Here is a 22,342-nt window from a genome sequence, read left to right as displayed (position 1 = left end):
TGCCATTTTGTGTGCTTTCACAATATTTCACCTATCGCAGTTTCGTACTCGCAATAAAACAACACTATCTCGTTAGATGACATCGTTTTTGGTGGTTTCACGACGCTACCTAGCTTAAACTAACCTAACCTTCGCACTTCTATCGTTAGAAAACGTTTTATTCGCTACTTTACAATGTTTTCTACAAGATTACGACGGTTTCATGCGCTTTCACATTAGATATCGCAGTTCCCCACTTGTAATGGTGAAAAACACAGCATCTCACTAAGTGACATTGTTTAATGCGGTTTTAGCGCGGTTCATATCTTAACCTAACCTAACCTAACCTAACCTAACCTAACCTAACCCAACCTAACCTAACCTTACTTAACCTACCCTAACCCAACCTAACCTAACCAAACCTTACCTAACATAACCTAACCTAACCTAACCTAACCAAACCTAACCTAACCTAACCTAACGTAACCTAACCTAACCTAACCTAACGACGTTTGCAAGCGCTTTCACATTAGATATCGCAGTTCCCGACTTTTAATGGTGGAAAACACTACATCTCACTAAGTGACATTGTTTAATGCGGTTTTACGACGGTTCATACCTTAACCTAACTTAAGATTCGCACTTGTATGGAAAAACGCTCTATTACACTGTTTCGTTCACAATTACGATATTTGCATAACCTCACAGTTTTTCACCAACTTATTGCAGTACAGAACGCTGTATCTCGCTAAATGACATTGTTCTTTAAGGTTTCACGATGCTGGCATGCGCTTTAACGAGAATATCACAATATAGCAGTTTCGCACTTGTAACGGTAGAACACGCAGTATTTGGCTTGTTCATGCCGTTTTGTGTGCTTTCACAACATTTCACCTATCGCAGTTTAATACTCGCAATAAAACAACACTATCTCGTTAGATGACGTCGTTTTTGGTAGTTTCACGACGCTACCTAGCTTAAACTAACCTAACCTAACCTTCGCACTTCTATCGTTAGAAAACGTTTTACTCGCAACTTTACAATGTTTTCTACAAGATTACGACGGTTTCATGCGCTTTCCTATTAGATATCGTAGTTCCCGACTTTTAATGTTGAAAAACACTACATCTAACTAAGTGACATTGTTTAATGCGGTTTTAGCGCGGTTCATATCTTAACCTAACCTAACCTAACCCAACCTAACCTAACCTTACTTAACCCAACCTAACCCAACCTAACCTAACCTAACCTTACCTAACATAACCTAACCTAACCTAACCTAACCAAACCTAACCTAACCTAACCTAACGTAACCTAACCTAACCTAACCTAACCTAACCTAACGACGTTTGCAAGCGCTTTCACATTAGATATCGCAGTTCCCGACATTTAATGGTGAAAAACACTGCATCTCACTAAGTGACATTGTTTAATGCGGCTTTACGACGGTTCATATCTTAACCTAACTTAAGATTCGCACTTGTATTGAAAAACGCTCTATTACACTGTTTCGTTCACAATTACGATATTTGCATAACCTCACAGTTTTTCACCAACTTATTGCAGTACAGAACGCTGTATCTCGCTAAATGACATTGTTCTTTGAGGTTTCACGATGCTTGCATGCGCTTTAACGAGAATATCACAATATAGCAGTTTCGCACTTGTAACGGTAGAACACGCAGTATTTGGCTTGTTCATGCCGTTTTGTGTGCTTTCACAACATTTCACCTACCGCTGTTTAATACTCGCAATAAAACAACACTATCTCGTTAGATGACGTCGTTTTTGGTAGTTTCACGACGCTACCTAGCTTAAACTAACCTAACCTAACCTAACCTTCGCACTTCTGTCGTTAGAAAACGTTTTACTCGCAACTTTACAATGTTTTCTACAAGATTACGACGGTTTCATGCGCTTTCCTATTAGATATCGTAGTTCCCGACTTGTAATGTTGAAAAACACTACATCTAACTAAGTGACATTGTTTAATGCGGTTTTAGCGCGGTTCATATTTTAACCTAACCTAACCTAACCTAACCTAACCCAACCTAACCTAACCTTACTTAACCCGACCTAACCCAACCTAACCTAACCTAACCTAACCAAACCTTACTTAACATAACCTAACCTAACCTAACCTAACCAAACCTAACCTACCTAACCTAACCTAACCTAACGTAACCTAACCTAACCTAACCTAACGACGTTTGCAAGCGCTTTCACATTAGATATCGCAGTTCCCGACTTGTAATGGTGAAAGACACTGCATCTCACTACGTGACATTGTTTAATGCGGTTTTACGACGGTTCATATCTTAACCTAACCGAACATTCGCACTTGTATCTAAAAACGCTCTATTACACTGTTTCGTTCACAATTACGATATTTGCGTGACCTCACAGTTTTTCACCAACCTTTTACAGTACAGAACGCTGTCTCTCGCTAAATGACATCATACTTTAAGGTTTCACGATGCTTGCATGCGCTTTAACGAGAATATCACAACATAGCAGTTTCGCACTTGTAACGGTACAACACGCAGTATTTGGCTTGTTCATGACGTTTTGTGTGCTTTCACAACATTTCACCTATCGCAGTTTCGTACTCGCAATAAAACAACACTATCTCGTTAGATGACGTCGTTTTTGGTGGTTTCACGACGCTACCTAGCTTAAACTAACATAACTCAACCTAACATAACCTTCGGACTTCTATCGTTAGAAAACGTTTTACTCGCTACTTTACATTGCTTTCTACAACATTACGACGGTTTCAAGCGCTTTCACATTCGATATCGCAGTTCCCAACTTGTAAAGGTGAAAAACACTGCATCTCACTAAGTGACATTGTTTAACGCGGTATTACGACGGTTCATACCTTAACCTAACGTAACCTAACCTAACTTAACCTAACCTTACCTAACCTAACCTAACCTAACCCAACCCAACCCAACCTAACCTAACCTAACCTAAACTAACCTAACCAAACCTAACCTAACCTAACCTAACCTAACCTAACGTAACCTAACCTAACCTAACCTATTCTAACGTAACCTAACCTTACCTGATCTAACCTAACCTAACGTAACCTAACCTAACCTAAAATAACCTAACGTAACCTAACCTAACCTAACCTAACGTAACCTAACCTAACCTAACCAAACCTAACCCTACCCAACCCAACCCAACAACACCCACCCCAACCTAACCTAACCTAACCTAACCTTACCTAACCTAACCAAATTATCCTTACCTAACCTAACCTAACCTAACGTAACCTAACCTAACCTAACGTAGCCTAACCTAACCTAACCCAACGTAACCTAACCTAACCTAACCCAACTCAACCCAACCTAACCTAATCTAACCTAACCTAACCTAACCTAACCAAACCTAACCTAACCTAACCTAACCTAACGACGGTTGCAAGCGCTTTCACATTAGATATCGCAGTTCCCGACTTGTAATGGTGAAAAACACTGCATCTCACTAAGTGACATTGTTTAATGCGGTTTTACGACGGTTCATATCTTAACCTAACCGAACATTCGCACTTGTATCTAAAAACGCTCTATTACACTGTTTCGTTCACAATTACGATATTTGCATAACCTCACAGTTTTTCACCAACTTATTGCAGTACAGAACGCTGTATCTCGCTAAATGACATTGTTCTTTAAGGTTTCACGATGCTTGCATGCGCTTTAACGAGAATATCACAATATAGCAGTTTCGCACTTGTAACGGTAAAACACGCAGTATTTGGCTTGTTCATGCCGTTTTGTGTGCTTTCACAACATTTCACCTATCGCAGTTTAATACTCGCAATAAAACAACACTATCTCGTTAGATGACGTCGTTTTTGGTAGTTTCACGACGCTACCTAGCTCAAACTAACCTGACCTGCGCACTTCTATCGTTAGAAAACGTTTTATTCGCTACTTTACTATGTTTTCTACAAGATTACGACGGTTTCATACGCTTTCACATTAGATATTGCAGTTCCCGACTTGTAATGGTGAAAAACACAGCATCTCACTAAGTGACATTGTTTAATGCGGTTTTAGCGCGGTTCATATCTTAACCTAACCTAACCTAACCTAACCTTACTTAACCTACCCTAACCCAACCTAACCTAACCTAACCTAACCAAACCTTACCTAACATAACCTAACCTAACCTAACCTAACCAAACCTAACCTAATCTAACCTAACGTAACCTAACCTAACCTAACCTAACCTAACGACGTTTGCAAGCGCTTTCACATTAGTTATCGCAGTTCCCGACTTGTAATGGTGAAAAACACTGCATCTCACTAAGTGACATTGTTTAATGCGGTTTTACGACGGTTCATATCTTGACCTAACCTAACATTCGCGCTTGTATCTCAAAACGCTCTATTACACTGTTTCGTTCACAATTACGATATTTGCATGACCTCACAGTTTTCACCAACTTATTACAGTACAGAACGCTGTCTCTCGCTAAATGACATCATTCTTTAAGGTTTCACGATGCTTGCATGCGCTTTAACGAGAATATCACAACATAGCAGTTTCGCACTTGTAACGGTACAACACGCAGTATTTGGCTTGTTCATGACGTTTTGTGTGCTTTCACATTTCACCTATCGCAGTTTCGTACTCGCAATAAAACAACACTATCTCGTTAGATGACATCGTTTTTGGTGGTTTCACGACGCTACCTAGCTTAAACTAACATAACTCAACCTAACATAACCTTTGGACTTCTATCGTTAGAAAACGTTTTACTCGCTACTTTATATTGCTTTCTACAACATTACGACGGTTTCAAGCGCTTTCACATAAGATATCGCAGTTCCCAACTTGTAAAGGTGAAAAACACTGCATCTCACTAAGTGACATTGTTTAACGCGGTTTTACGACGGTTCATACCTTAACCTAACGTAACCTAACCTAACCTTACCTAACCTAACCTAACCTAACCTAACCCAACCCAACCCAACCTAACCTAACCTAACCTAACCTAAACTAACCTAACCCAACCTAACCTAACCTAACCTAACCTAACCTAACCCAACCTAACCCAACCCAACCCAACCTAACCTAACCTAACCTAACCTAAACTAACCTAACCAAACCTAACCTAAGCTAACCTAACCTAACCTCACGTAACCTAACCTAAGCTAACCTAACCTAACCTAACGTAACCTAACCTAATCTAACCTATTCTAACGTAACCTAACCTTACCTGATCTAACCTAACCTAACGTAACCTAACCTAACCTAACATAACCTAACATAACCTAACCTAACCTAACCTAACATAACCTAACCTAACCTAACCAAACCTAACCCAACCCAACCCAACCCAACACCCACCCCAACGTAACCTAACCTAACCTTACCTAACCTAACCAAATTATCCTTACCTAACCTAACCTAACCTAACGTAACCTAACCTAACCTAACGTAGCCTAACCTAACCTAACCCAACGTAACCTAACCTAACCTAACCCAACTCAACCCAACCTAACCTAATCTAACCTAACCTAACCTAACCTAACCAAACCTAACCTAACCTAACCTAACGACGGTTGCAAGCGCTTTCACATTAGATATCGCAGTTCCCGACTTGTAATGGTGAAAAACACTGCATCTCACTAAGTGACATTGTTTAATGCGGTTTTACGACGGTTCATATCTTAACCTAACCTAACATTCGCGCTTGTATCTCAAAACGCTCTATTACACTGTTTCGTTCACAATTACGATATTTGCATGACCTCACAGTTTTCACCAACTTATTACAGTACAGAACGCTGTCTCTCGCTAAATGACATCATTCTTTAAGGTTTCACGATGCTTGCATGCGCTTTAACGAGAATATCACAACATAGCAGTTTCGCACTTGTAACGGTACAACACGCAGTATTTGGCTTGTTCACGACGTTTTGTGTGCTTTCACAACATTTCACCTATCGCAGTTCAATACTCCCAATAAAACAACACTATCTCGTTAGATGACGTCGTTTTTGGTAGTTTCACGACGCTACCTAGCTCAAACTAACCTAACCTTCGCACTTCTATTGTTAGAAAACGTTTTATTCGCTACTTTACTATGTTTTCTACAAGATTACGACGGTTTCATGCGCTTTCACATTAGATATCGCAGTTCCCGACTTGTAATGGTGAAAAACACAGCATCTCACTAAGTGACATTGTTTAATGCGGTTTTAGCGCGGTTCATATCTTAACCTAACCTAACCTAACCTAGCCTAACCCAACCTAATCTAACCTTACTTAACCTACCCTAACCCAACCTAACCTAACCTAACCTAACCAAACCTTACCTAACATAACCTAACCTAACCTAACCTAACCTAACCAAACCTAACCTAACCTAACCTAACGTAACCTAACCTAACCTAACCTAACCTAACCTAACGACGTTTGCAAGCGCTTTCACATTAGATATCGCAGTTCCCGACTTGTAATGGTGAAAAACACTGCTGACTAAGTGACATTGTTTAATGCGGTTTTGCGACGGTTCATATCTTAACCGGACTTAAGATTCGCACTTGTATTGAAAAACGCTCTATTACACTGTTTCGTTCACAATTACGATATTTGCATGACCTCACAGTTTTCACCAACTTATTACAGTACAGAACGCTGTCTCTCGCTAAATGACATCATTCTTTAAGGTTTCACGATGCTTGCATGCGCTTTAACGAGAATATCACAACATAGCAGTTTCGCACTTGTAACGGTACAACACGCAGTATTTGGCTTGTTCATGACGTTTTGTGTGCTTTCACATTTCACCTATCGCAGTTTCGTACTCGCAATAAAACAACACTATCTCGTTAGATGACATCGTTTTTGGTGGTTTCACGACGCTACCTAGCTTAAACTAACATAACTCAACCTAACATAACCTTTGGACTTCTATCGTTAGAAAACGTTTTACTCGCTACTTTATATTGCTTTCTACAACATTACGACGGTTTCAAGCGCTTTCACATTAGATATCGCAGTTCCCAACTTGTAAAGGTGAAAAACACTGCATCTCACTAAGTGACATTGTTTAACGCGGTTTTACGACGGTTCATACCTTAACCTAACGTAACCTAACCTAACCTTACCTAACCTAACCTAACCTAACCTAACCCAACCCCACCCAACCTAACCTAACCTAACCTAACCTAAACTAACCTAACCCAACCTAACCTAACCTAACCTAACCTAACCCAACCTAACCCAACCCAACCCAACCTAACCTAACCTAACCTAACCTAAACTAACCTAACCAAACCTAACCTAAGCTAACCTAACCTAACCTAACGTAACCTAACCTAAGCTAACCTAACCTAACCTAACGTAACCTAACCTAATCTAACCTATTCTAACGTAACCTAACCTTACCTGATCTAACCTAACCTAACGTAACCTAACCTAACCTAACATAACCTAACGTAACCTAACCTAACCTAACCTAACATAACCTAACCTAACCTAACCAAACCTAACCCAACCCAACCCAACCCAACACCCACCCCAACGTAACCTAACCTAACCTTACCTAACCTAACCAAATTATCCTTACCTAACCTAACCTAACCTAACGTAACCTAACCTAACCTAACGTAGCCTAACCTAACCTAACCCAACGTAACCTAACCTAACCTAACTCAACCCAACCTAACCTAATCTAACCTAACCTAACCTAACCTAACCTAACCAAACCTAACCTAACCTAACCTAACCTAACCTAACGACGGTTGCAAGCGCTTTCACATTAGATATCGCAGTTCCCGACTTGTAATGGTGAAAAACTGCATCTCACTAAGTGACATTGTTTAATGCGGTTTTACGACGGTTCATATCTTAACCTAACCGAACATTCGCACTTGTATCTAAAAACGCTCTATTACACTGTTTCGTTCACAATTACGATATTTGCATAACCTCACAGTTTTTCACCAACTTATTGCAGTACAGAACGCTGTATCTCGCTAAATGACATTGTTCTTTGAGGTTTCACGATGCTTGCATGCGCTTTAACGAGAATATCACAATATAGCAGTTTCGCACTTGTAACGGTAGAACACGCAGTATTTGGCTTGTTCATGCCGTTTTGTGTGCTTTCACAACATTTCACCTACCGCTGTTTAATACTCGCAATAAAACAGCACTATCTCGTTAGATGACGTCGTTTTTGGTAGTTTCACGACGCTACCTAGCTTAAACTAACCTAACCTAACCTAACCTTCGCACTTCTGTCGTTAGAAAACGTTTTACTCGAAACTTTACAATGTTTTCTACAAGATTACGACGGTTTCATGCGCTTTCCTATTAGATATCGTAGTTCCCGACTTGTAATGTTGAAAAACACTACATCTAACTAAGTGACATTGTTTAATGCGGTTTTAGCGCGGTTCATATTTTAACCTAACCTAACCTAACCTAACCTAACCCAACCTAACCTAACCTTACTTAACCCGACCTAACCCAACCTAACCTAACCTAACCTAACCAAACCTTACTTAACATAACCTAACCTAACCTAACCTAACCAAACCTAACCTACCTAACCTAACCTAACCTAACGTAACCTAACCTAACCTAACCTAACGACGTTTGCAAGCGCTTTCACATTAGATATCGCAGTTCCCGACTTGTAATGGTGAAAGACACTGCATCTCACTACGTGACATTGTTTAATGCGGTTTTACGACGGTTCATATCTTAACCTAACCGAACATTCGCACTTGTATCTAAAAACGCTCTATTACACTGTTTCGTTCACAATTACGATATTTGCGTGACCTCACAGTTTTTCACCAACCTTTTACAGTACAGAACGCTGTCTCTCGCTAAATGACATCATTCTTTAAGGTTTCACGATGCTTGCATGCGCTTTAACGAGAATATCACAACATAGCAGTTTCGCACTTGTAACGGTACAACACGCAGTATTTGGCTTGTTCATGACGTTTTGTGTGCTTTCACAACATTTCACCTATCGCAGTTCAATACTCCCAATAAAACAACACTATCTCGTTAGATGACGTCGTTTTTGGTAGTTTCACGACGCTACCTAGCTTAAACTAACCTAACCTAACCTAACCTTCGCACTTCTATCGTTAGAAAACGTTTTACTCGCAACTTTACAATGTTTTCTACAAGATTACGACGGTTTCATGCGCTTTCACATTAGATATCGCAGTTCCCAACTTGTAAAGGTGAAAAACACTGCATCTCACTAAGTGACATTGTTTAACGCGGTTTTACGACGGTTCATACCTTAACCTAACGTAACCTAACCTAACTTAACCTAACCTTACCTAACCTAACCTAACCTAACCCAACCCAACCCAACCTAACCTAACCTAACCTAAACTAACCTAACCAAACCTAACCTAACCTAACCTAACCTAACCTAACGTAACCTAACCTAACCTAACCTATTCTAACGTAACCTAACCTTACCTGATCTAACCTAACCTAACGTAACCTAACCTAACCTAAAATAACCTAACGTAACCTAACCTAACCTAACCTAACGTAACCTAACCTAACCTAACCAAACCTAACCCAACCCAACCCAACCCAACAACACCCACCCCAACCTAACCTAACCTAACCTAACCTTACCTAACCTAACCAAATTATCCTTACCTAACCTAACCTAACCTAACGTAACCTAACCTAACCTAACGTAGCCTAACCTAACCTAACCCAACGTAACCTAACCTAACCTGACCCAACTCAACCCAACCTAACCTAATCTAACCTAACCTAACCTAACCTAACCAAACCTAACCTAACCTAACCTAACCTAACGACGGTTGCAAGCGCTTTCACATTAGATATCGCAGTTCCCGACTTGTAATGGTGAAAAACACTGCATCTCACTAAGTGACATTGTTTAATGCGGTTTTACGACGGTTCATATCTTAACCTAACCGAACATTCGCACTTGTATCTAAAAACGCTCTATTACACTGTTTCGTTCACAATTACGATATTTGCATAACCTCACAGTTTTTCACCAACTTATTGCAGTACAGAACGCTGTATCTCGCTAAATGACATTGTTCTTTAAGGTTTCACGATGCTTGCATGCGCTTTAACGAGAATATCACAATATAGCAGTTTCGCACTTGTAACGGTAAAACACGCAGTATTTGGCTTGTTCATGCCGTTTTGTGTCCTTTCACAACATTTCACCTATCGCAGTTTAATACTCGCAATAAAACAACACTATCTCGTTAGATGACGTCGTTTTTGGTAGTTTCACGACGCTACCTAGCTCAAACTAACCTGACCTGCGCACTTCTATCGTTAGAAAACGTTTTATTCGCTACTTTACTATGTTTTCTACAAGATTACGACGGTTTCAAGCGCTTTCACATTCGATATCGCAGTTCCCAACTTGTAAAGGTGAAAAACACTGCATCTCACTAAGTGACATTGTTCAACGCGGTTTTACGACGGTTCATACCTTAACCTAACGTAACCTAACCTAACTTAACCTAACCTTACCTAACCTAACCTAACCTAACCCAACCCAACCCAACCTAACCTAACCTAACCTAAACTAACCTAACCAAACCTAACCTAACCTAACCTAACCTAACCTAACCTATTCTAACGTAACCTAACCTTACCTGATCTAACATAACCTAACGTAACCTAACCTAACCTAACATAACCTAACGTAACCTAACCTAACCTAACCTAACGTAACCTAACCTAACCTAACCAAACCTAACCCAACCCAACCCAACCCAACAACACCCACCCCAACCTAACCTAACCTAACCTAACCTAACCTTACCTAACCTAACCAAATTATCCTTACTTAACCTAACCTAACCTAACGTAACCTAACCTAACCAAACGTAGCCTATCCTAACCTAACCTAACCTAACCCAACGTAACCTAACCTAACCTAACCCAACTCAACCCAACCTAACCTAATCTAACCTAACCTAACCTAACCTAACCAAACCTAACCTAACCTAACCTAACCTAACGACGGTTGCAAGCGCTTTCACATTAGATATCGCAGTTCCCGACTTGTAATGGTGAAAAACTGCATCTCACTAAGTGACATTGTTTAATGCGGTTTTACGACGGTTCATATCTTAACCTAACCGAACATTCGCACTTGTATCTAAAAACGCTCTATTACACTGTTTCGTTCACAATTACGATATTTGCATTACCTCACAGTTTTTCACCAACTTATTGCAGTACAGAACGCTGTATCTCGCTAAATGACATTGTTCTTTGAGGTTTCACGATGCTTGCATGCGCTTTAACGAGAATATCACAATATAGCAGTTTCGCACTTGTAACGGTAGAACACGCAGTATTTGGCTTGTTCATGCCGTTTTGTGTGCTTTCACAACATTTCACCTACCGCTGTTTAATACTCGCAATAAAACAACACTATCTCGTTAGATGACGTCGTTTTTGGTAGTTTCACGACGCTACCTAGCTTAAACTAACCTAACCTAACCTAACCTTCGCACTTCTGTCGTTAGAAAACGTTTTACTCGCAACTTTACAATGTTTTCTACAAGATTACGACGGTTTCATGCGCTTTCCTATTAGATATCGTAGTTCCCGACTTGTAATGTTGAAAAACACTACATCTAACTAAGTGACATTGTTTAATGCGGTTTTAGCGCGGTTCATATTTTAACCTAACCTAACCTAACCTAACCTAACCCAACCTAACCTAACCTTACTTAACCCGACCTAACCCAACCTAACCTAACCTAACCTAACCAAACCTTACTTAACATAACCTAACCTAACCTAACCTAACCAAACCTAACCTACCTAACCTAACCTAACCTAACGTAACCTAACCTAACCTAACCTAACGACGTTTGCAAGCGCTTTCACATTAGATATCGCAGTTCCCGACTTGTAATGGTGAAAGACACTGCATCTCACTACGTGACATTGTTTAATGCGGTTTTACGACGGTTCATATCTTAACCTAACCGAACATTCGCACTTGTATCTAAAAACGCTCTATTACACTGTTTCGTTCACAATTACGATATTTGCGTGACCTCACAGTTTTTCACCAACCTTTTACAGTACAGAACGCTGTCTCTCGCTAAATGACATCATTCTTTAAGGTTTCACGATGCTTGCATGCGCTTTAACGAGAATATCACAACATAGCAGTTTCGCACTTGTAACGGTACAACACGCAGTATTTGGCTTGTTCATGACGTTTTGTGTGCTTTCACAACATTTCACCTATCGCAGTTTCGTACTCGCAATAAAACAACACTATCTCGTTAGATGACGTCGTTTTTGGTGGTTTCACGACGCTACCTAGCTTAAACTAACATAACTCAACCTAACATAACCTTCGGACTTCTATCGTTAGAAAACGTTTTACTCGCTACTTTACATTGCTTTCTACAACATTACGACGGTTTCAAGCGCTTTCACATTCGATATCGCAGTTCCCAACTTGTAAAGGTGAAAAACACTGCATCTCACTAAGTGACATTGTTTAACGCGGTTTTACGACGGTTCATACCTTAACCTAACGTAACCTAACCTAACTTAACCTAACCTTACCTAACCTAACCTAACCAAACCCAACCCAACCCAACCTAACCTAACCTAACCTAAAGTAACCTAACCAAACCTAACCTAACCTAACCTAACCTAACCTAACGTAACCTAACCTAACCTAACCTATTCTAACGTAACCTAACCTTACCTGATCTAACCTAACCTAACGTAACCTAACCTAACCTAAAATAACCTAACGTAACCTAACCTAACCTAACCTAACGTAACCTAACCTAACCTAACCAAACCTAACCCAACCCAACCCAACAACACCCACCCCAACCTAACCTAACCTAACCTAACCTTACCTAACCTAACCAAATTATCCTTACCTAACCTAACCTAACCTAACGTAACCTAACCTAACCTAACGTAGCCTAACCTAACCTAACCCAACGTAACCTAACCTAACCTAACCCAACTCAACCCAACCTAACCTAATCTAACCTAACCTAACCTAACCTAACCAAACCTAACCTAACCTAACCTAACCTAACGACGGTTGCAAGCGCTTTCACATTAGATATCGCAGTTCCCGACTTGTAATGGTGAAAAACACTGCATCTCACTAAGTGACATTGTTTAATGCGGTTTTACGACGGTTCATATCTTAACCTAACCGAACATTCGCACTTGTATCTAAAAACGCTCTATTACACTGTTTCGTTCACAATTACGATATTTGCATAACCTCACAGTTTTTCACCAACTTATTGCAGTACAGAACGCTGTATCTCGCTAAATGACATTGTTCTTTAAGGTTTCACGATGCTTGCATGCGCTTTAACGAGAATATCACAATATAGCAGTTTCGCACTTGTAACGGTAAAACACGCAGTATTTGGCTTGTTCATGCCGTTTTGTGTGCTTTCACAACATTTCACCTATCGCAGTTTAATACTCGCAATAAAACAACACTATCTCGTTAGATGACGTCGTTTTTGGTAGTTTCACGACGCTACCTAGCTCAAACTAACCTGACCTGCGCACTTCTATCGTTAGAAAACGTTTTATTCGCTACTTTACTATGTTTTCTACAAGATTACGACGGTTTCATACGCTTTCACATTAGATATTGCAGTTCCCGACTTGTAATGGTGAAAAACACAGCATCTCACTAAGTGACATTGTTTAATGCGGTTTTAGCGCGGTTCATATCTTAACCTAACCTAACCTAACCTAACCCAACCTAACCTAACCTTACTTAACCTACCCTAACCCAACCTAACCTAACCTAACCTAACCAAACCTTACCTAACATAACCTAACCTAACCTAACCTAACCAAACCTAACCTAACCTAACCTAACGTAACCTAACCTAACCTAACCTAACCTAACGACGTTTGCAAGCGCTTTCACATTAGATATCGCAGTTCCCGACTTGTAATGGTGAAAAACACTGCATCTCACTAAGTGACATTGTTTAATGCGGTTTTACGACGGTTCATATCTTGACCTAACCTAACATTCGCGCTTGTATCTCAAAACGCTCTATTACACTGTTTCGTTCACAATTACGATATTTGCATGACCTCACAGTTTTCACCAACTTATTACAGTACAGAACGCTGTCTCTCGCTAAATGACATCATTCTTTAAGGTTTCACGATGCTTGCATGCGCTTTAACGAGAATATCACAACATAGCAGTTTCGCACTTGTAACGGTACAACACGCAGTATTTGGCTTGTTCATGACGTTTTGTGTGCTTTCACATTTCACCTATCGCAGTTTCGTACTCGCAATAAAACAACACTATCTCGTTAGATGACATCGTTTTTGGTGGTTTCACGACGCTACCTAGCTTAAACTAACATAACTCAACCTAACATAACCTTTGGACTTCTATCGTTAGAAAACGTTTTACTCGCTACTTTATATTGCTTTCTACAACATTACGACGGTTTCAAGCGCTTTCACATTAGATATCGCAGTTCCCAACTTGTAAAGGTGAAAAACACTGCATCTCACTAAGTGACATTGTTTAACGCGGTTTTACGACGGTTCATACCTTAACCTAACGTAACCTAACCTAACCTTACCTAACCTAACCTAACCTAACCTAACCCAACCCAACCCAACCTAACCTAACCTAACCTAACCTAAACTAACCTAACCCAACCTAACCTAACCTAACCTAACCTAACCTAACCTAACCCAACCTAACCCAACCCAACCCAACCTAACCTAACCTAACCTAACCTAAACTAACCTAACCAAACCTAACCTAAGCTAACCTAACCTAACCTCACGTAACCTAACCTAAGCTAACCTAACCTAACCTAACGTAACCTAACCTAATCTAACCTATTCTAACCTAACATAACCTAACATAACCTAACCTAACCTAACCTAACCTAACCTAACCAAACCTAACCCAACCCAACCCAACCCAACACCCACCCCAACGTAACCTAACCTAACCTTACCTAACCTAACCAAATTATCCTTACCTAACCTAACCTAACCTAACGTAACCTAACCTAACCTAACGTAGCCTAACCTAACCTAACCCAACGTAACCTAACCTAACCTAACCCAACTCAACCCAACCTAACCTAATCTAACCTAACCTAACCTAACCTAACCTAACCAAACCTAACCTAACCTAACCTAACGACGGTTGCAAGCGCTTTCACATTAGATATCGCAGTTCCCGACTGTTAATGGTGAAAAACACTGCATCTCACTAAGTGACATTGTTTAATGCGGTTTTACGACGGTTCATATCTTAACCTAACCTAACATTCGCGCTTGTATCTCAAAACGCTCTATTACACTGTTTCGTTCACAATTACGATATTTGCATGACCTCACAGTTTTCACCAACTTATTACAGTACAGAACGCTGTCTCTCGCTAAATGACATCATTCTTTAAGGTTTCACGATGCTTGCATGCGCTTTAACGAGAATATCACAACATAGCAGTTTCGCACTTGTAACGGTACAACACGCAGTATTTGGCTTGTTCACGACGTTTTGTGTGCTTTCACAACATTTCACCTATCGCAGTTTAATACTCGCAATAAAACAACACTATCTCGTTAGATGACGTCGTTTTTGGTAGTTTCACGACGCTACCTAGCTCAAACTAACCTAACCTTCGCACTTCTATTGTTAGAAAACGTTTTATTCGCTACTTTACTATGTTTTCTACAAGATTACGACGGCTTCATACGCTTTCACATTAGATATCGCAGTTCCCGACTTGTAATGGTGAAAAACACAGCATCTCACTAAGTGACATTGTTTAATGCGGTTTTAGCGCGGTTCATATCTTAACCTAACCTAACCTAACCTAGCCTAACCCAACCTAACCTAACCTTACTTAACCTACCCTAACCCAACCTAACCTAACCTAACCTAACCAAACCTTACCTAACATAACCTAACCTAACCTAACCTAACCAAACCTAACCTAACCTAACCTAACGTAACCTAACCTAACCTAACCTAACCTAACCTAACGACGTTTGCAAGCGCTTTCACATTAGATATCGCAGTTCCCGACTTGTAATGGTGAAAAACACTGCTGACTAAGTGACATTGTTTAATGCGGTTTTGCGACGGTTCATATCTTAACCGGACTTAAGATTCGCACTTGTATTGAAAAACGCTCTATTACACTGTTTCGTTCACAATTACGATATTTGCATGACCTCACAGTTTTCACCAACTTATTACAGTACAGAACGCTGTCTCTCGCTAAATGACATCATTCTTTAAGGTTTCACGATGCTTGCATGCGCTTTAACGAGAATATCACAACATAGCAGTTTCGCACTTGTAACGGTACAACACGCAGTATTTGGCTTGTTCATGACGTTTTGTGTGCTTTCACATTTCACCTATCGCAGTTTCGTACTCGCAATAAAACAACACTATCTCGTTAGATGACATCGTTTTTGGTGGTTTCACGACGCTACCTAGCTTAAACTAACATAACTCAACCTAACATAACCTTTGGACTTCTATCGTTAGAAAACGTTTTACTCGCTACTTTATATTGCTTTCTACAACATTACGACGGTTTGAAGCGCTTTCACATTAGATATCGCAGTTCCCAACTTGTAAAGGTGAAAAACACTGCATCTCACTAAGTGACATTGTTTAACGCGGTTTTACGACGGTTCATACCTTAACCTAACGTAACCTAACCTAACCTTACCTAACCTAACCTAACCTAACCTAACCCAACCCAACCCAACCTAACCTAACCTAACCTAACCTAAACTAACCTAACCCAACCTAACCTAACCTAACCTAACCTAACCCAACCTAACCCAACCCAACCCAACCTAACCTAACCTAACCTAACCTAAACTAACCTAACCAAACCTAACCTAAGCTAACCTAACCTAACCTAACGTAACCTAACCTAAGCTAACCTAACCTAACCTAACGTAACCTAACCTAATCTAACCTATTCTAACGTAACCTAACCTTACCTGATCTAACCTAACCTAACGTAACCTAACCTAACCTAACATAACCTAACGTAACCTAACCTAACCTAACCTAACATAACCTAACCTAACCTAACCAAACCTAACCCAACCCAACCCAACCCAACACCCACCCCAACGTAACCTAACCTAACCTTACCTAACCTAACCAAATTATCCTTACCTAACCTAACCTAACCTAACGTAACCTAACCTAACCTAACGTAGCCTAACCTAACCTAACCCAACGTAACCTAACCTAACCTAACTCAACCCAACCTAACCTAATCTAACCTAACCTAACCTAACCTAACCAAACCTAACCTAACCTAACCTAACCTAACCTAACGACGGTTGCAAGCGCTTTCACATTAGATATCGCAGTTCCCGACTTGTAATGGTGAAAAACTGCATCTCACTAAGTGACATTGTTTAATGCGGTTTTACGACGGTTCATATCTTAACCTAACCGAACATTCGCACTTGTATCTAAAAACGCTCTATTACACTGTTTCGTTCACAATTACGATATTTGCATAACCTCACAGTTTTTCACCAACTTATTGCAGTACAGAACGCTGTATCTCGCTAAATGACATTGTTCTTTGAGGTTTCACGATGCTTGCATGCGCTTTAACGAGAATATCACAATATAGCAGTTTCGCACTTGTAACGGTAGAACACGCAGTATTTGGCTTGTTCATGCCGTTTTGTGTGCTTTCACAACATTTCACCTACCGCTGTTTAATACTCGCAATAAAACAGCACTATCTCGTTAGATGACGTCGTTTTTGGTAGTTTCACGACGCTACCTAGCTTAAACTAACCTAACCTAACCTAACCTTCGCACTTCTGTCGTTAGAAAACGTTTTACTCGCAACTTTACAATGTTTTCTACAAGATTACGACGGTTTCATGCGCTTTCCTATTAGATATCGTAGTTCCCGACTTGTAATGTTGAAAAACACTACATCTAACTAAGTGACATTGTTTAATGCGGTTTTAGCGCGGTTCATATTTTAACCTAACCTAACCTAACCTAACCTAACCCAACCTAACCTAACCTTACTTAACCCGACCTAACCCAACCTAACCTAACCTAACCTAACCAAACCTTACTTAACATAACCTAACCTAACCTAACCTAACCAAACCTAACCTACCTAACCTAACCTAACCTAACGTAACCTAACCTAACCTAACCTAACGACGTTTGCAAGCGCTTTCACATTAGATATCGCAGTTCCCGACTTGTAATGGTGAAAGACACTGCATCTCACTACGTGACATTGTTTAATGCGGTTTTACGACGGTTCATATCTTAACCTAACCGAACAATCGCACTTGTATCTAAAAACGCTCTATTACACTGTTTCGTTCACAATTACGATATTTGCGTGACCTCACAGTTTTTCACCAACCTTTTACAGTACAGAACGCTGTCTCTCGCTAAATGACATCATTCTTTAAGGTTTCACGATGCTTGCATGCGCTTTAACGAGAATATCACAACATAGCAGTTTCGCACTTGTAACGGTACAACACGCAGTATTTGGCTTGTTCATGACGTTTTGTGTGCTTTCACAACATTTCACCTATCGCAGTTTCGTACTCGCAATAAAACAACACTATCTCGTTAGATGACGTCGTTTTTGGTGGTTTCACGACGCTACCTAGCTTAAACTAACATAACTCAACCTAACATAACCTTCGGACTTCTATCGTTAGAAAACGTTTTACTCGCTACTTTACATTGCTTTCTACAACATTACGACGGTTTCAAGCGCTTTCACATTCGATATCGCAGTTCCCAACTTGTAAAGGTGAAAAACACTGCATCTCACTAAGTGACATTGTTTAACGCGGTTTTACGACGGTTCATACCTTAACCTAACGTAACCTAACCTAACTTAACCTAACCTTACCTAACCTAACCTAACCTAACCCAACCCAACCCAACCTAACCTAACCTAACCTAAACTAACCTAACCAAACCTAACCTAACCTAACCTAACCTAACCTAACGTAACCTAACCTAACCTAACCTATTCTAACGTAACCTAACCTTACCTGATCTAACCTAACCTAACGTAACCTAACCTAACCTAAAATAACCTAACGTAACCTAACCTAACCTAACCTAACGTAACCTAACCTAACCTAACCAAACCTAACCCAACCCAACCCAACCCAACAACACCCACCCCAACCTAACCTAACCTAACCTAACCTTACCTAACCTAACCAAATTATCCTTACCTAACCTAACCTAACCTAACGTAACCTAACCTAACCTAACGTAGCCTAACCTAACCTAACCCAACGTAACCTAACCTAACCTGACCCAACTCAACCCAACCTAACCTAATCTAACCTAACCTAACCTAACCTAACCAAACCTAACCTAACCTAACCTAACCTAACGACGGTTGCAAGCGCTTTCACATTAGATATCGCAGTTCCCGACTTGTAATGGTGAAAAACACTGCATCTCACTAAGTGACATTGTTTAATGCGGTTTTACGACGGTTCATATCTTAACCTAACCGAACATTCGCACTTGTATCTAAAAACGCTCTATTACACTGTTTCGTTCACAATTACGATATTTGCATAACCTCACAGTTTTTCACCAACTTATTGCAGTACAGAACGCTGTATCTCGCTAAATGACATTGTTCTTTAAGGTTTCACGATGCTTGCATGCGCTTTAACGAGAATATCACAATATAGCAGTTTCGCACTTGTAACGGTAAAACACGCAGTATTTGGCTTGTTCATGCCGTTTTGTGTCCTTTCACAACATTTCACCTATCGCAGTTTAATACTCGCAATAAAACAACACTATCTCGTTAGATGACGTCGTTTTTGGTAGTTTCACGACGCTACCTAGCTCAAACTAACCTGACCTGCGCACTTCTATCGTTAGAAAACGTTTTATTCGCTACTTTACTATGTTTTTTCTACAAGATTACGACGGTTTCAAGCGCTTTCACATTCGATATCGCAGTTCCCAACTTGTAAAGGTGAAAAACACTGCATCTCACTAAGTGACATTGTTTAACGCGGTTTTACGACGGTTCATACCTTAACCTAACGTAACCTAACCTAACTTAACCTAACCTTACCTAACCTAACCTAACCTAACCCAACCCAACCCAACCTAACCTAACCTAACCTAAACTAACCTAACCAAACCTAACCTAACCTAACCTAACCTAACCTATTCTAACGTAACCTAACCTTACCTGATCTAACCTAACCTAACGTAACCTAACCTAACCTAACATAACCTAACGTAACCTAACCTAACCTAACCTAACGTAACCTAACCTAACCTAACCAAACCTAACCCAACCCAACCCAACCCAACAACACCCACCCCAACCTAACCTAACCTAACCTAACCTTACCTAACCTAACCAAATTATCCTTACTTAACCTAACCTAACCTAACGTAACCTAACCTAACCAAACGTAGCCTAACCTAACCTAACCTAACCTAACCCAACGTAACCTAACCTAACCTAACCCAACTCAACCCAACCTAACCTAATCTAACCTAACCTAACCTAACCTAACCAAACCTAACCTAACCTAACCTAACCTAACCTAACGACGGTTGCAAGCGCTTTCACATTAGATATCGCAGTTCCCGACTTGTAATGGTGAAAAACTGCATCTCACTAAGTGACATTGTTTAATGCGGTTTTACGACGGTTCATATCTTAACCTAACCGAACATTCGCACTTGTATCTAAAAACGCTCTATTACACTGTTTCGTTCACAATTACGATATTTGCATAACCTCACAGTTTTTCACCAACTTATTGCAGTACAGAACGCTGTATCTCGCTAAATGACATTGTTCTTTGAGGTTTCACGATGCTTGCATGCGCTTTAACGAGAATATCACAATATAGCAGTTTCGCACTTGTAACGGTAGAACACGCAGTATTTGGCTTGTTCATGCCGTTTTGTGTGCTTTCACAACATTTCACCTACCGCTGTTTAATACTCGCAATAAAACAACACTATCTCGTTAGATGACGTCGTTTTTGGTAGTTTCACGACGCTACCTAGCTTAAACTAACCTAACCTAACCTAACCTTCGCACTTCTGTCGTTAGAAAACGTTTTACTCGCAACTTTACAATGTTTTCTACAAGATTACGACGGTTTCATGCGCTTTCCTATTAGATATCGTAGTTCCCGACTTGTAATGTTGAAAAACACTACATCTAACTAAGTGACATTGTTTAATGCGGTTTTAGCGCGGTTCATATTTTAACCTAACCTAACCTAACCTAACCTAACCCAACCTAACCTAACCTTACTTAACCCGACCTAACCCAACCTAACCTAACCTAACCTAACCAAACCTTACTTAACATAACCTAACCTAACCTAACCTAACCAAACCTAACCTACCTAACCTAACCTAACCTAACGTAACCTAACCTAACCTAACCTAACGACGTTTGCAAGCGCTTTCACATTAGATATCGCAGTTCCCGACTTGTAATGGTGAAAGACACTGCATCTCACTACGTGACATTGTTTAATGCGGTTTTACGACGGTTCATATCTTAACCTAACCGAACATTCGCACTTGTATCTAAAAACGCTCTATTACACTGTTTCGTTCACAATTACGATATTTGCGTGACCTCACAGTTTTTCACCAACCTTTTACAGTACAGAACGCTGTCTCTCGCTAAATGACATCATTCTTTAAGGTTTCACGATGCTTGCATGCGCTTTAACGAGAATATCACAACATAGCAGTTTCGCACTTGTAACGGTACAACACGCAGTATTTGGCTTGTTCATGACGTTTTGTGTGCTTTCACAACATTTCACCTATCGCAGTTTCGTACTCGCAATAAAACAACACTATCTCGTTAGATGACGTCGTTTTTGGTGGTTTCACGACGCTACCTAGCTTAAACTAACATAACTCAACCTAACATAACCTTCGGACTTCTATCGTTAGAAAACGTTTTACTCGCTACTTTACATTGCTTTCTACAACATTACGACGGTTTCAAGCGCTTTCACATTCGATATCGCAGTTCCCAACTTGTAAAGGTGAAAAACACTGCATCTCACTAAGTGACATTGTTTAACGCGGTTTTACGACGGTTCATACCTTAACCTAACGTAACCTAACCTAACTTAACCTAACCTTACCTAACCTAACCTAACCTAACCCAACCCAACCCAACCTAACCTAACCTAACCTAAACTAACCTAACCAAACCTAACCTAACCTAACCTAACCTAACCTAACGTAACCTAACCTAACCTAACC

Source organism: Rhipicephalus microplus, unplaced genomic scaffold, assembly GCF_043290135.1.
Source record: "Rhipicephalus microplus isolate Deutch F79 unplaced genomic scaffold, USDA_Rmic scaffold_33, whole genome shotgun sequence".
In the NCBI taxonomy this organism is placed as follows: domain Eukaryota; kingdom Metazoa; phylum Arthropoda; class Arachnida; order Ixodida; family Ixodidae; genus Rhipicephalus; species Rhipicephalus microplus.
The sequence above is the reverse complement of the archived record's forward strand: the minus strand, read 5'-3'. Positions refer to the sequence as shown.